This window comes from Lissotriton helveticus, chromosome 11, assembly GCF_964261635.1.
Source record: "Lissotriton helveticus chromosome 11, aLisHel1.1, whole genome shotgun sequence".
Lineage (NCBI taxonomy): Eukaryota > Metazoa > Chordata > Amphibia > Caudata > Salamandridae > Lissotriton > Lissotriton helveticus.
The window spans coordinates 473228274-473240940 of NC_136072.1; the positions used below are offsets into that span (position 1 = coordinate 473228274).

The window sequence follows — 12667 nt, forward strand, 5'->3', positions numbered from 1 at the left end:
GTCCAAACTGTGAAAAGAAAGCAACGCTAATAGCTACTACAGCATCCTTGCAGCCATGTAAATGTCAGTTAATCATCCCACTGTTCAACCCAGGCATGCGAAATAATACTTCGTGTTTGCCTTGCAGTCCATAAAATTGTGTTTAATACGGTTATGCAGGAATGTTTGCTTTGTGGAGGGCGCTGTCATGTTTTGCCTTAAGAGACTTTTACGTCGCAAGTGCAAGTTTTGAGAGATGTTCAGACCTGCACGCAATCCTTTTTTATTTCTCTTTAACTTTCTAACCCCCTTTCTAGACATGTTTATCCCTCCGGCAGAGCACCGCCACATTCCGGGATTATATCATGCTCTGGCGGTGAGAAAACAAACTTGTTTGTACAGGTTTAAATCTCCACAGCACAAATTCAAAGCAGAGGACGTTGAGTTGCAATGGAAAAAATAAGCTTTGAGTCATGCCTCGGAGTTTTCAAAGACAACATCGCAGGAGCTTAAAGCATTTTTATCTGAGCAGACAGTATGCACAATGAGAAGGAAATAAAGGTTGGGGTGGGCGTGGTAGAAAAGCATGTGGAGAGAATCCAAAATATGTTTTTATTCAGTCTAGCATGAATATAGGGGAGGTGAGAGTTCTTCCTAAAAAAATACGAAATATTGTCAAATAGATCATGTGCAATAAATAAAAGGTCCTGGATTCCTTCGTCAACTAATGACATACTGTTCTGCTAAGTTTTTTGAAGTTATTTGTTTATAATACTGTTTTTGTATAGCGCCTACACTGCAATGAAGTGTTATCACAGTAAGAGAAGAACTAGGGAAGGCAGGGGGAGGAATTAAATCAAACCTAAACATTTAGGGGTTCTTACGGGAAGTCTGCCCTGACACCGTAGCAGAACCAAGGGTTCCTGCCAAATAGTGCAGGGATGTTTAGGGTGGCACAATAGGTGCCCCCACAGGCTTCATAGCGGAGGCCGCGGAGGGACGGGAGCCCTGCTAGGGACCTCAAAGTCACTTTCTGACAGCCTTTCCATGTCTGAAAGGCCGACATCGTAAGGATGTAAAAAAATGACATCATAATCCCGATGGGGATCCCGGCTCTGCCGTCATTGGGGTATTTTGGTGGCTTCCTACGGGCTCTTTGACCCTGTCAGAAGCACCAGCGGAATCCCCCTGCAGGTTTCCCTCCGACCGCCGCCATCATAATGTGGCAGTCAGAGGGAAACCAACAATGTCAGGTGGAAAGCCTCCGACACCTGGTTGAAGGCTTTCCTCCCGACATTGTAATCGGGCCCAAATTTGTTTTAAGGGAGGGCTACATGATAGGTTCTGGAATAAAGGATGGGTTTTTATAATTTCTGGAGTCCACCTCCGGCTAGCCGCCAAAGTCAAAAGGAGGATGTTGAAAAGGGTGTGTCTTGAGAGTCAAATACATGCCAAAATGTTTGTATCTTACTGTGCAAAGACTTTGTGCGTCCAAACATCCTGACTGAGTGGTCTGGCTGGTTGCTAGGTGTTCCATAGGTGTCAAAGATTGGGCCGGCTGTGGGTGTGCAGATGTTTGTAGACTGTGAAGTGGGTTTTGAACTTTTCACTTTGCTTAACCCCTTGCATGCTCGCAACGGCCAGGAGCCGTCACGCGTCACGGTGGGCGTGGGTGTAGGACAGCCCCCGGCTGTCTGAAACCCGCCCACTCTGTAAAACCCCCACGCAGCGCGAAAATTCGTGCCGCACACAAGGGGTTAATGGGTACCCATTTGTATTACAATAAATAAATAGATACAAATATATCTAATTGCACCCTATCTGGTTATAGTGAGGTTGTTTTTGTTTATCTTTTGCTTGCTCTTCCATTGTTTAACCCGTTGGCTGCTGCCGTCGGCCAATGGTCGTGCTGCGCATGTCGGTTGGCCGACGCTGCCCCAACCGTTTTTCGAACGTTCAGCACTGGAGCTGAACGTTCGAAGCAGCCAACGGGTTAATTCTCCCTTGCGTATCGACAGATGGAATTACATTATTTTTTTAATTGGTTAGTGGCTGCTATGATAGATGCCCTTCTCACACTCAGAACTGATGAACTAATTGACAGGTGGCATTTTACTTATTTCCAGAGGACTCATGACTTGATAAGTGGGTATAGTCAAGTTGCCTGCCTACAAGACCCAATGGTGGATCCTCAATTCATATCTTTGAGGACAGTAGTCAGACTACATTATGTCTTCAGGAATGGAAAGGAACTTGACACTTTTTAATATAGGCAAACCTGATGCTCACTGGGATGAATGTATACAGTTTGGCGTAGCTGAATAGTTTAGCTCGGTTTAAGACTCATTGTCTGGAACACCTAATTCTCTAATGAAGGTGTTTCAAGGGCTTCACAGATGCAATCATAAACACTTTTGGCCTCATATATGAGGTTTTGCCATAGGGAAGCGCAGCAGGCCTTCATGCTGCGCTTCCCTACGGCAAAATAATAAGGCTGGATGGTGCCATATTATAAAATATGCTGCATTCCTGTCCTTTTCCCCAGCGCCAGCGCACAATGGGCTGCTGTGCACCAACGCAGGCACCTTTGCACCAGGGTGCAAGGGTACCTGCGTTGCGGGGATGATTATTTTTGTACAGGAAGGGAAACCTTTCTGTACAAAAATAATCACAAGAGGATTTTCCTCTTTCTACATGTGCTGCAGAATGCAACACACATAGAAAAAGGAAAAAGCGCCTCCCTTATGCCTCCCCTGGGGAGGCGTAAGCTATTGGCACTGCCTCAGATTCACGATTTCTCGTAAATCTGTGGCATTGTCAAAAGGCCAGGGATGTTGCTGGGAACACCCCCAGAACACTGCGTTAAAGGGACTGATATTTATCAGGCAGCATTAAGCCAAAAAAGTGGCTTAGTGCAGCCTGATAAATATCACGTAGGCTTCTGCACCAGAAAAAAAATGACGTTCCGATGGCGCAATGGGCACATGCAGGTTACTATGGGCTGGGAGTTTCGAAACACTGAAACCCAAGTATGAGCTTTTATCACACTCAATAGTTACCAAAGAAAATTTACAGAGAAATATGGGACCGTGTATGCCCATTTTGTTCCTTTACATGATACATTGTTTTACCATTTTTGATTCTGTCACAATAAATATATTTTCCACATTTTGTAGTTGTGTGTGATATTTTATTACTATATAACTTCATCCTTCAGCATGATGGAACAACATCAAGTTTAGAGTATGGCTTGATTGAACATTATCAGCTAACGTGTTTGACCTCTAAGGCTTATTTACCTAGCGTTTTCTCAAGGCTGGAAAATCATGGGTAAAATATCATATGGGTACACACTGGTTAACGACACAGCAACCAGTGACACTTCACATTCCATTGTTAAAGTGGAATATTCATTATTGCTATTTGAACAAGTAGTGCCTCTATCATTAATTGTTACAGTTTGTTGACAAACAGCCTAGTTCATGGCCACTGAGTTAGATATGTGGGGGATGATCTTGGTAAAATAGAAGACTGAATATGTGAATCACAGATGTGGCAGTTGGGTGTGTAAAGGAAGTATAATACCCTAAGTATCATGTCTTAACTGGGTCATATATTGATAGGGCTAAAATGTATTCCAGGAGTGGGCATAATGTGCATAAATTACTGTCGCGTAATTACACAGAATAACCACAAAGTTACACCTTATTACATGTGATTATGCAAGAAGAGTATTCAGCATTTTGCGCTATTGGATGTGAGGGTGCATTTTGCGCTAAGAAATAGCGCTAAATGTGAAGGAACACAAATAGAAATGTGATTTTACCCAGTTTACTCCCGGCATTTAGCACTATTTGCTTCAAAATGGATGCGAGGATGCTTTTTGTGCTCTAAATGCGAAACGACGGCAATAGTAGTAGGAGCAGCTGTTTGCACTCTCTAAGTTCAATGTTTCTGTGCTTATTTTCCCCCCAAATTACTCTTAATTATGAAAGCGGGCATAATTGCGTAATTATTGGAAATTATTCTGATTGCTCTGGGTTATTTAAAGTTACTCCCAGGCCTAATTTACTGTTAAAGATACATTGATGACATCCTAATGATTTGGCAGTTGTAAAAGCAAATCAGCAAATGAATGATACATTTTCCCCATCATGAAGTGAACTTGTGAAAGGAAAGTTCCTGTATCCTTAGAGTGGACACTGTCAGACAAGATCTAAATAAGGAACAGACCTACACTACAACAGCCCTAACTATAATAAAAGGAATAAATGCATACCTCCCCTCCAGGCATCCTGTCTGTGCAAATTGTAATTAAAATGCTGATTAAAATAAATTAAAATGAATGACCCTAACACCCCAGGGGTGCACTTGGGCTCATTATGTTCTGTGTCTTCACCCTTGAGCCCAACACTCAACCTGATCCATCCCTAATAGAAATAAGGGGACTGGGGCACAGTCGGACACAATTACTTGTAACTCCACGCCTCATGACCTAATTCAGTCTATTGCTGATCACCCTCCCCCTCCCACCGCAACTGACTACATGGCAATTCTTAATGGCAGTATAGTATAGTTGTGAACTCATAGCATTCTTTCCTTTCTAAGGTCTGCACTGCATCTACTATAATTATATTCTGTGAACTTTATCAATTATTATCTGTATCTACTAGGTTATTTGATTTCAGTATGTCTAGCAAAGGATGGCTTCCAATACAGAAATGAGATATTCCTTATACATACCATGACTGGGTGCACCTCCTTTTGGGTTGTTCCAGCTTCCACATCAGCAGGTTGTTGATCGGCATGTTTTGCCGCTCTTGCATCTACAAGCACTTTCTCGAAGCTGAACGTTTCTCTCAGAATGCATTGTCGGAGTGATTTGGGGAGGCAACCATCGATAACTCTAAGATTCATGGCTTCTTCATCATTGAACTAATTGAACTTGCAGTGCTTTATAAGTGTATCAAGTCTCTCAACTAACTCATCCATTGCCTCACTAGGTTCTGTTATGCTTGGTTAAAAGTGTACCTTTCATAGTCTACATTTGGCATTAGATTGAACTTGGCCTCCAACGTCTTCTTTATTTGATACTTCATCAGCTTGTGATATCTTCTTTATCACCTCTTTTACTCCATCTCCCGCCAAGTTGTTTAAGTATTTGATGATCTTTTTGTCATCTGCTTCTTCTATAGCATCTATGAAGTCATTGAACGTTTCGATCCAAGCAGTCCATCTGACACTAATATTCTGCTTTTTGGCGTTATTAAATGGCAGTGGTGGTTTCAGGATAGCAGCTGTGCCGTATTTGGCACTCTTTTCAACAGCAATGGGAGAGTGTCAAAGCTTAAAGATCATTTGAGTCGAGCTGAATGCCACCAGTCACCTATGTGGCAGCTTCTGCGGAGAACAACAGCTTCAAAGCACAACCCCATGCTTACGCTTAGGTTGCTGTCGATGCCGCATGCTATTTTGAGTGCACTGGCCCCTGGCAAGTCTCAATGGTACGCGTACGGTAAGCGTACCGAACGTGTACGGTGCGCGAACGGTGAGCGCATATAGATATATAATTTGCTCAAATTCAATTTTCTCAACAACTACTGGAGGGATTTTCACCAAATATAGAAAAGTCACTACTGCATACCTGTCCCTACCATTTTGCCAAGTTTGGTGTAATTCCGTTCAGCCATTCGGGCTGTAGCCGTGTCTAAAGGTCCATTAGAAAATGCCATTTGAAACATTTCAGATTCAATTTTCTCAAGAACTACTGGAGGGATTTTCACCAAACATAGCTAAGGCACATCTGCATACCAGGCCCTACCATTTTGCCAGGTTTGGTGTAATTCCGTTCAGCCGTTCGAGCTGTAGCCTTCTCAGAATGTCCCTATGGAAATTAACATGGGGAAAACACCTTTTTCTCGGCCCCCGCTTGACGAATCCCCCCGAAACTTTCAGGGAAGGAGCGGAGCACAGCGAGGCAAATTTAAGGACAATTACAGGCAGATCCCTCAATCGGCGCCAATATATATATATATATATATATATCCAATGGAAAAAAACAAATGTTGCAGAGACGTTATAGTTAGGCTCAGGTTTCACTCGTACAAAACCAGGAAACCTCTGCAGTTGAAACTCGCGCCCGCAATGCACTGCTTATGACCTCACATATTACATCACTCATGTCATGGTCAGTGACATCACTAATGACATCAGTGATGACATCTCAAATGACATCACTGATGACTTCAGCCACATAATCTCTGACACACCCACTCCCACCCCAATATAACCTTTCATGCACCCACTCCAACTTCCACACTACCATTCTCAAAACCATTGACACACCCATACCAGTATTTACTTACCCACTAATTGATTCATAGGTCTGCACACACATCCACTCAGCCTCCTTGTTTTCCCTCTTTTTTAGGAAGGGGCTGCGTGGCCCCCCTTTCCTGGACCATTTAGGGCCTTGTGACCCCATCCAGTTTGCAGAATGGTGGAGAAAGGGGGTGTGCCTCTGACCACCTCTCAGTAATCCCACTGTGTTGGGCTTACTGGAGGTAACAGGAGGTCTCGTTGGCCCCAAGGGACCGTCTGCAGCCAAGGGGACTACATCCCCTAGCAAGTAGGGTGCCAAGCAGTGCGTTTGCATAGTGGTGGTGAAAGGGGGCAGGGCCTCCGGTGAGTTGCCCGGAGGTGGTGGTTCCCGGGGCTTTGAAAGCTGTTGGAGGGGGCCCCCATGCGCCCCTCCTATATTTATGATATGCCACTGGGACCTAGCCCACCCAGGGGTTATTTAAAATCAAGCACGGGAGCCAGTGCTTGCTTTTTATAAAAAAATTAATTGCTGCAAATTTGTGAATATTGCGATTTAGTGGCAACATTTTTTTTTTTTTAAATGCTATTTGACGTGGCGGGGTCCCGGGGGGACACCAAGACCCTGGCTTGGGGATATGTGTATTCCTACCCTGCCCCCTTTTCTTTATTTTCACTTTTTTTTCAATTCGGTGACGCCATGTCCCAAGATGGCTGGCAACACTCCCTGGTTGAAGTATTGGCAGCCAATCAGACCTGTGCATTTCCATACATGAGCTCATCTTTTTTTGCAAAGCCTTTGCTGCCAGAGCTATAACTATAATTTTCTTCTTAAATTTCTCCAAAAAATAATGAATGGATTTACACCAAATAAGCAAAAGGTACTTCCTTGAACTAACATCGACCTCCCTGCCAAATTTGGTTCAAGTCCGTTCAGCGGTTCGGACCGTAGCTATGGCTAAAGGTTCCTATGGGAACTAACATTACAAATGTACCCTTATTTTGCACCCCTATTTCTCGGTCCCCACTGAATTGATCACCCCCAAACTTCCCTTGACACATAGACCCTACCGTATCACTTTTTTTGGAAAATTTCATGAAGATTGGTCAAACGACACCAAAGTTATAGCCAAGTCAAAAAACACTTTACCTATGGAAATAGAGATGCTAGAGTTCAGTTTACAAAATAACATCTTTTTATTTCAGAATACCCTGTTTAAACAAACTTTGGGGACGGCGATGGGAACCTGCTTCGCCCCCAGCTACGCGAATTTATTCGTGGGCTGGTGGGAGGAGCAGGTGGCCCTTGCCGGTGAAAACATCAAATGGGCAGATAAAATTGTGATGTGGCGTCGTTACATTGATGACCTGTTTGTGGTGTGGAGGGGCTCCTCCACAGAAGCGAATAATTTTGTCAGGGATCTGAACAAAAATGATTTACACCTAATATTCACCGCTGATATTAGCAGTGAGGAAGTTCACTACCTAGATTTAAAAGTCTTTGTAAGTGAGGACAAATTGCAAACTGCCCTTTACAGGAAACCCTCCGCAGGGAATAGCATACTTCATGCTAAGAGCAGTCATCCACCTAGCCTGGTAAAAAGTATACCTTATGGCGAAATGCTGAGGCTGAGAAGGAATTGTTCCCGAGAGGTAGACTTCACAATAGCAGCAAAGGAGAGCATGCGGAGGTTCCTTATGAGAGGGTATGATCCAGAAGTATTAGACCGAACCCTTAAAAAAGTGACAAGGATCCCCAGGCAACAACTATTAGCATGTAACCCCAAAAGAACTGAAAACACTGAAAATGTCAATAAATTCAGAATGATTACAACGTTCTCTGAGGGGGCAAATGCCCTGAGAGGCATGCTCTCCAGAAGTTGGCATATCTTACGCACGGACCCAGTGATTGGATGTGATGTTCCTGATAGACCACTTATCACTTTCCGCAAATCACGATCCATTAAGGATATGGTAGTTCAAAGTCATCTCACACCCATGAAAACAACTGGACAGGGCACGTTGAGAGACATGGCGGGGTTTTTTCCTTGTGGAAAATGCCGTGCATGCGAACATAGCCGAAGGGTGCTCTCCTATTCTATTCCAGGTCTAACCCGAACAAAAAAGATTAAGCATTTCATTACTTGTACGACACCATATGTGGTGTATTGCCTCATATGTCCTTGTGGTTATAAATACATAGGGAGTACAATTAATGGGGTGAAGATGCGAATCTTAGAACATCAACGGGCCATTATGAATAAAGATGCATCATATCCTGTGGCCAGACATTTTGCCCTGGTACACCAGAGTAATCGGGAGCTTCTGCAATATTTTGGCATAGACCACGTACCACTGAATCCCAGGGGAGGGGATAGATTAACACGCCTACGTAGACTAGAGTCACGCCACATAATTGACATGCAGACAAAACATCCTGGTGGGCTCAATATTGGAGAAGAACTGGGCGCACACCTGGGAAAATAATCATCCTGTTGGGGGTAGTTTTTGCTAAGTAGTTTTTTGCTAAGTAGATTTTTTGCTAAGTAGATTTCTGCTATACATATTTGTGCTGAATAGATCAATGCAAGTATATTTATATGAATTAAGAACTGTTTAACTTGCGGACATTATTGTCCTTATGTTTGATCTAAATTCCTCTCCTGGAATATCTAACCACTTTGCTGAAGTTGGTTACTATTTTCTTTCTCTTGTTTCTTCTTTGTTTTTTTCTTGTCTTTTTTTGTTTTTGTTTTTCTTTTCTTTTCTCTTTTTGAAAGAATTTTGTATTACTCTTTGACTTATTATTTTTCTCTTTTCACTCTATATGATGTTTTGCCAATTGAATGGACATATGGACTATACTCTCACTTGGGTTCTTTTATGTTGTACATTGATTCTTATGGGCTGAAAGCTAAGGTTTTTTGTTGTTGATTATCTGAATTTGGATTGAACCAGATTTGGTTCTGATATATTATAATCCTTATGAAACTGGAATCAGCGGTTCTACGAATCAATGAATTTCTGTAAAGCCGATCCACGGCTTAATTGTGAGAGTTTAATAGGTTGGATCCTATGTATATTCCTCTGGCATATTTAATTGAGTATCTTATGAGTGAAAATAGGATGGTTATGCGACTGTAAATTTGAAAATTATGTCACAAAACTCATGGCTTTGGGTGGACCACGATTTTGCCGATGTTGCCTTAGTCGGTGACATGCCGATACACGGCGAGATTACTTTTCTTGTCACCGACTTGGGTTTAAATCATGTGTTATTATAACAATGATGATAAGAACATAACCCTTAGTGCAATCGGATGAAGATCGCTCTGTTCGAAATGGTGTAGATATATATGTATATATTGAATATAATGTAAATATTTTGTAAATAGGGCTGTAGAAATGCCATGACCTGCTGATACACAGCGATATGAATATTATTCACTGCAACAAAGTGATACAGGCATGAGTATAACACACGAGTCAAAACACATTGTAAATAGGCCACTTTGTGAAATATTTGACCCACTCAGTAATGGCTGCCCTTTTGTAAATATTTGCATGGTTAGTCCTTTTTTTCTTTCATCTGACAGGAAGTAAACTGTATTTATGCTGCTGGGTAACGCGGCGCATGTGAACACTGACGAAGGACTTTAAGTCTGAAACGCGTTTGTTTGTCTTGTCAGAGAAGCCGTAATAAATCTTTGTGAAATATACCCCCGCGAGTGCGTTTTCGTTTCTGGAGCAAGGGACGATTGGAGCTGCTATATATATATATATATATATATATATATATATATATATATATATATATATATATATTATTTTTTTCAAATGCAGCTTCATTCTGTAACCATTGATCAAGGACACCAACACTCCAGGATGCCATGCGGTTTTATTGAAGTGCTTGTGTGCAGTCTTGTTCACAATATGGAGGCGCCATCTTGGGTCACATGTTTTAAAGTGCATCCTTATAAACATGGAGAACATACTTCAGAATCTATCCTAACTGGTAATTGTTCTTTTTTTCATGTTTTCCACATTTTGGATATTAATAAAACAATCTTATTGTTATTAGAAAATTTAAACCATTCTTTTTTAAATAGTGAAAATTATTTTCTATTTTATCTTTTGTAAAATAATATGCACCATGCTGTTATTTGATGAAACCCTTGTGGGCGTACTCTTCACATGGACTGTTTGGCACACAGAATATCATTTAAAATTTCTGGTTAGTATCTCTACTCACGTAGCATTTTCTTACTACACTAATATCTTTTTGGTTGCTCGTGTTGGCAAATTTTAGTACAAGTGTACAATGGAATGCTTTAAAAATGCTATATATTAAAATTTGAATATAACTATAACGCCCCTGTAACCTTTGGTTTTTTAATGAATTTCTAGGGTTTTCTTTAATTCTATTTCCTAACTATAACGTCCCTGTAACCTTTGGCTTTTCTCATACATTTCTATTGTCTGTAATGCTATTTCCAAACTCTAACTTCCCTGTAACCTTTTTTTCCCCAATGAATGTGTGTGTATATGTATGTATATATATATATATATATATATATATATATATATATATATATATATATATATATATATATATATATATATATATATATATATACATACATACACACACATGCATATTACTACATATTTCGTTGTGTGGGCATGTCTCCATACATGTACATGCTAACTTCAGTTATTTGTTCAAAAAAACTAAAATATATGACCCAGTAAAAACACATTTTTTCAACCTTTGATCCATCCCTCCCCTCTTGGGTTTATCCCAAACCTTTCTCACTGCCATGAACTCCAAAATATCACAATTCCTCCTACTGTTTTAGCCAAATCCCCCAACTAACATGTGCACGTCTACTACTTCCTATAACAACTTACGACTTTCCATTTCTAATCCACTCCCTTTATTCAATTTCTGCTAAAAACACTACTAAATGCACAAGACCGCGAGAGCCCAAACTTAACATATTTACCACAACTAATCCACAAGGAAAAAAAGAAGCACATATTACTAATCAACTAAATATTTGACTCCAATCTTGGGCAGGCACACTGCTTGCCGCAAAGCACTTCAACGCCTCGTCAGGAGTAATAAGCACTATATACATTCAATTTACAATACATAATATCACTTCTATCTATAGATACATAGATAGGATTTGGGTTGGTCTTCTTCATACATTGGTCAGTTAAACTGTCATTCACTTTTTCCTTCCGCCCATTAGGCCATACAGCATGGGTCAATGTGCCAGCCCATCACAACTGTTGGCTATTTTGCAGTGGGAATTACAGAAATTTTCTTATGTACATGAGCATATCTGCCTAAAAAGAAATGCCCTGCTGTGCCCGGTCTGGTAGGCTAATACCTTACTTCTATAATGCTATTTTTCTTCTATTCTTTATCATTTTCTTTTAAGTTTTTGGTCATCATCGTGTGCTTTAAACTTAAGCTTCGGGTTACAGTAATTAAAAGTTTATAGTATGTTTTCTTTGCACCAATAAGAATAATCTTTTTTCCTGTGATGTAAATTAAAATTAAAAAGCGTATAAATCATTTGTAAGTACACCTGCCCGTGAGTAAGCATTCATTTTATAATCTCTAATTTTACATTTGCATTTCAAACATGTGGCCGCCCATTTTATGCTACATGATGTTCTGTTTTCTATTTGTTTTTGTTGCATGAATAAATTAAAGATAAATTAACCATCACACCAACTTGACAGGACCAGATCTATTGCCATTTACAGCCATCTTTGTTTGTTTTTCCTGTTCCAAGTGGTTGTCCTGCTGCAAATGTCTGCAACCTGTGTATATTACATAAACCTAAAGAACCCCTGTCAGAATGTCCACTCCTGAGACAAGTAACAAGCAGAAGATGCAGGAACTGTGGGAGCGATTGAGTATCTAAGTTTAAAAGAAAACCAGGAGATTAAAACTCAAGACCATTATTCACTGCAGCTCTAGGATTTACATTTAAAGTTGTCTGTCCTTTTTTCTTGTTAAATGAATTGTTTCCATTTTACATCAGTAAACCCCCAGAGACTGCTTTGTTTCAGGTCCTATCATCAATCTCCGGTGCATACGTGTCTAGCCTGAGTCCCTACTCTATTTTGTGTCCTTGGCCAGACTCCTAAACTTTTCCTTCTCAGAGCCCTTGGTTTTTCGCGTTACATTGTGAGTCATTGGTTTGAAAGCTAATTCCCAACTCCTACGTGCTATGAAGAAGGCCCACAGAAGGGAGCTTGGTTCTCCTCAGTGACTCACACAAGATGAGCAGAAATCCAATTTCTGGCACTGATTCCTGGCTATTCCTGTGTACCATCTCCAACGCAGAGA

At 40.9% G+C, this 12667-nt stretch overlaps 1 protein-coding gene across 2 annotated transcripts in view; it reads left to right on the plus strand.

Annotated features, from left to right (window-relative positions):
- LOC144791380 (glypican-5-like) overlaps nucleotides 1-12667 on the plus strand; it is a 1511072-nt gene that overhangs the window by 983649 nt on the left and 514756 nt on the right. The gene's annotated exons all lie outside the window — the stretch shown is intronic.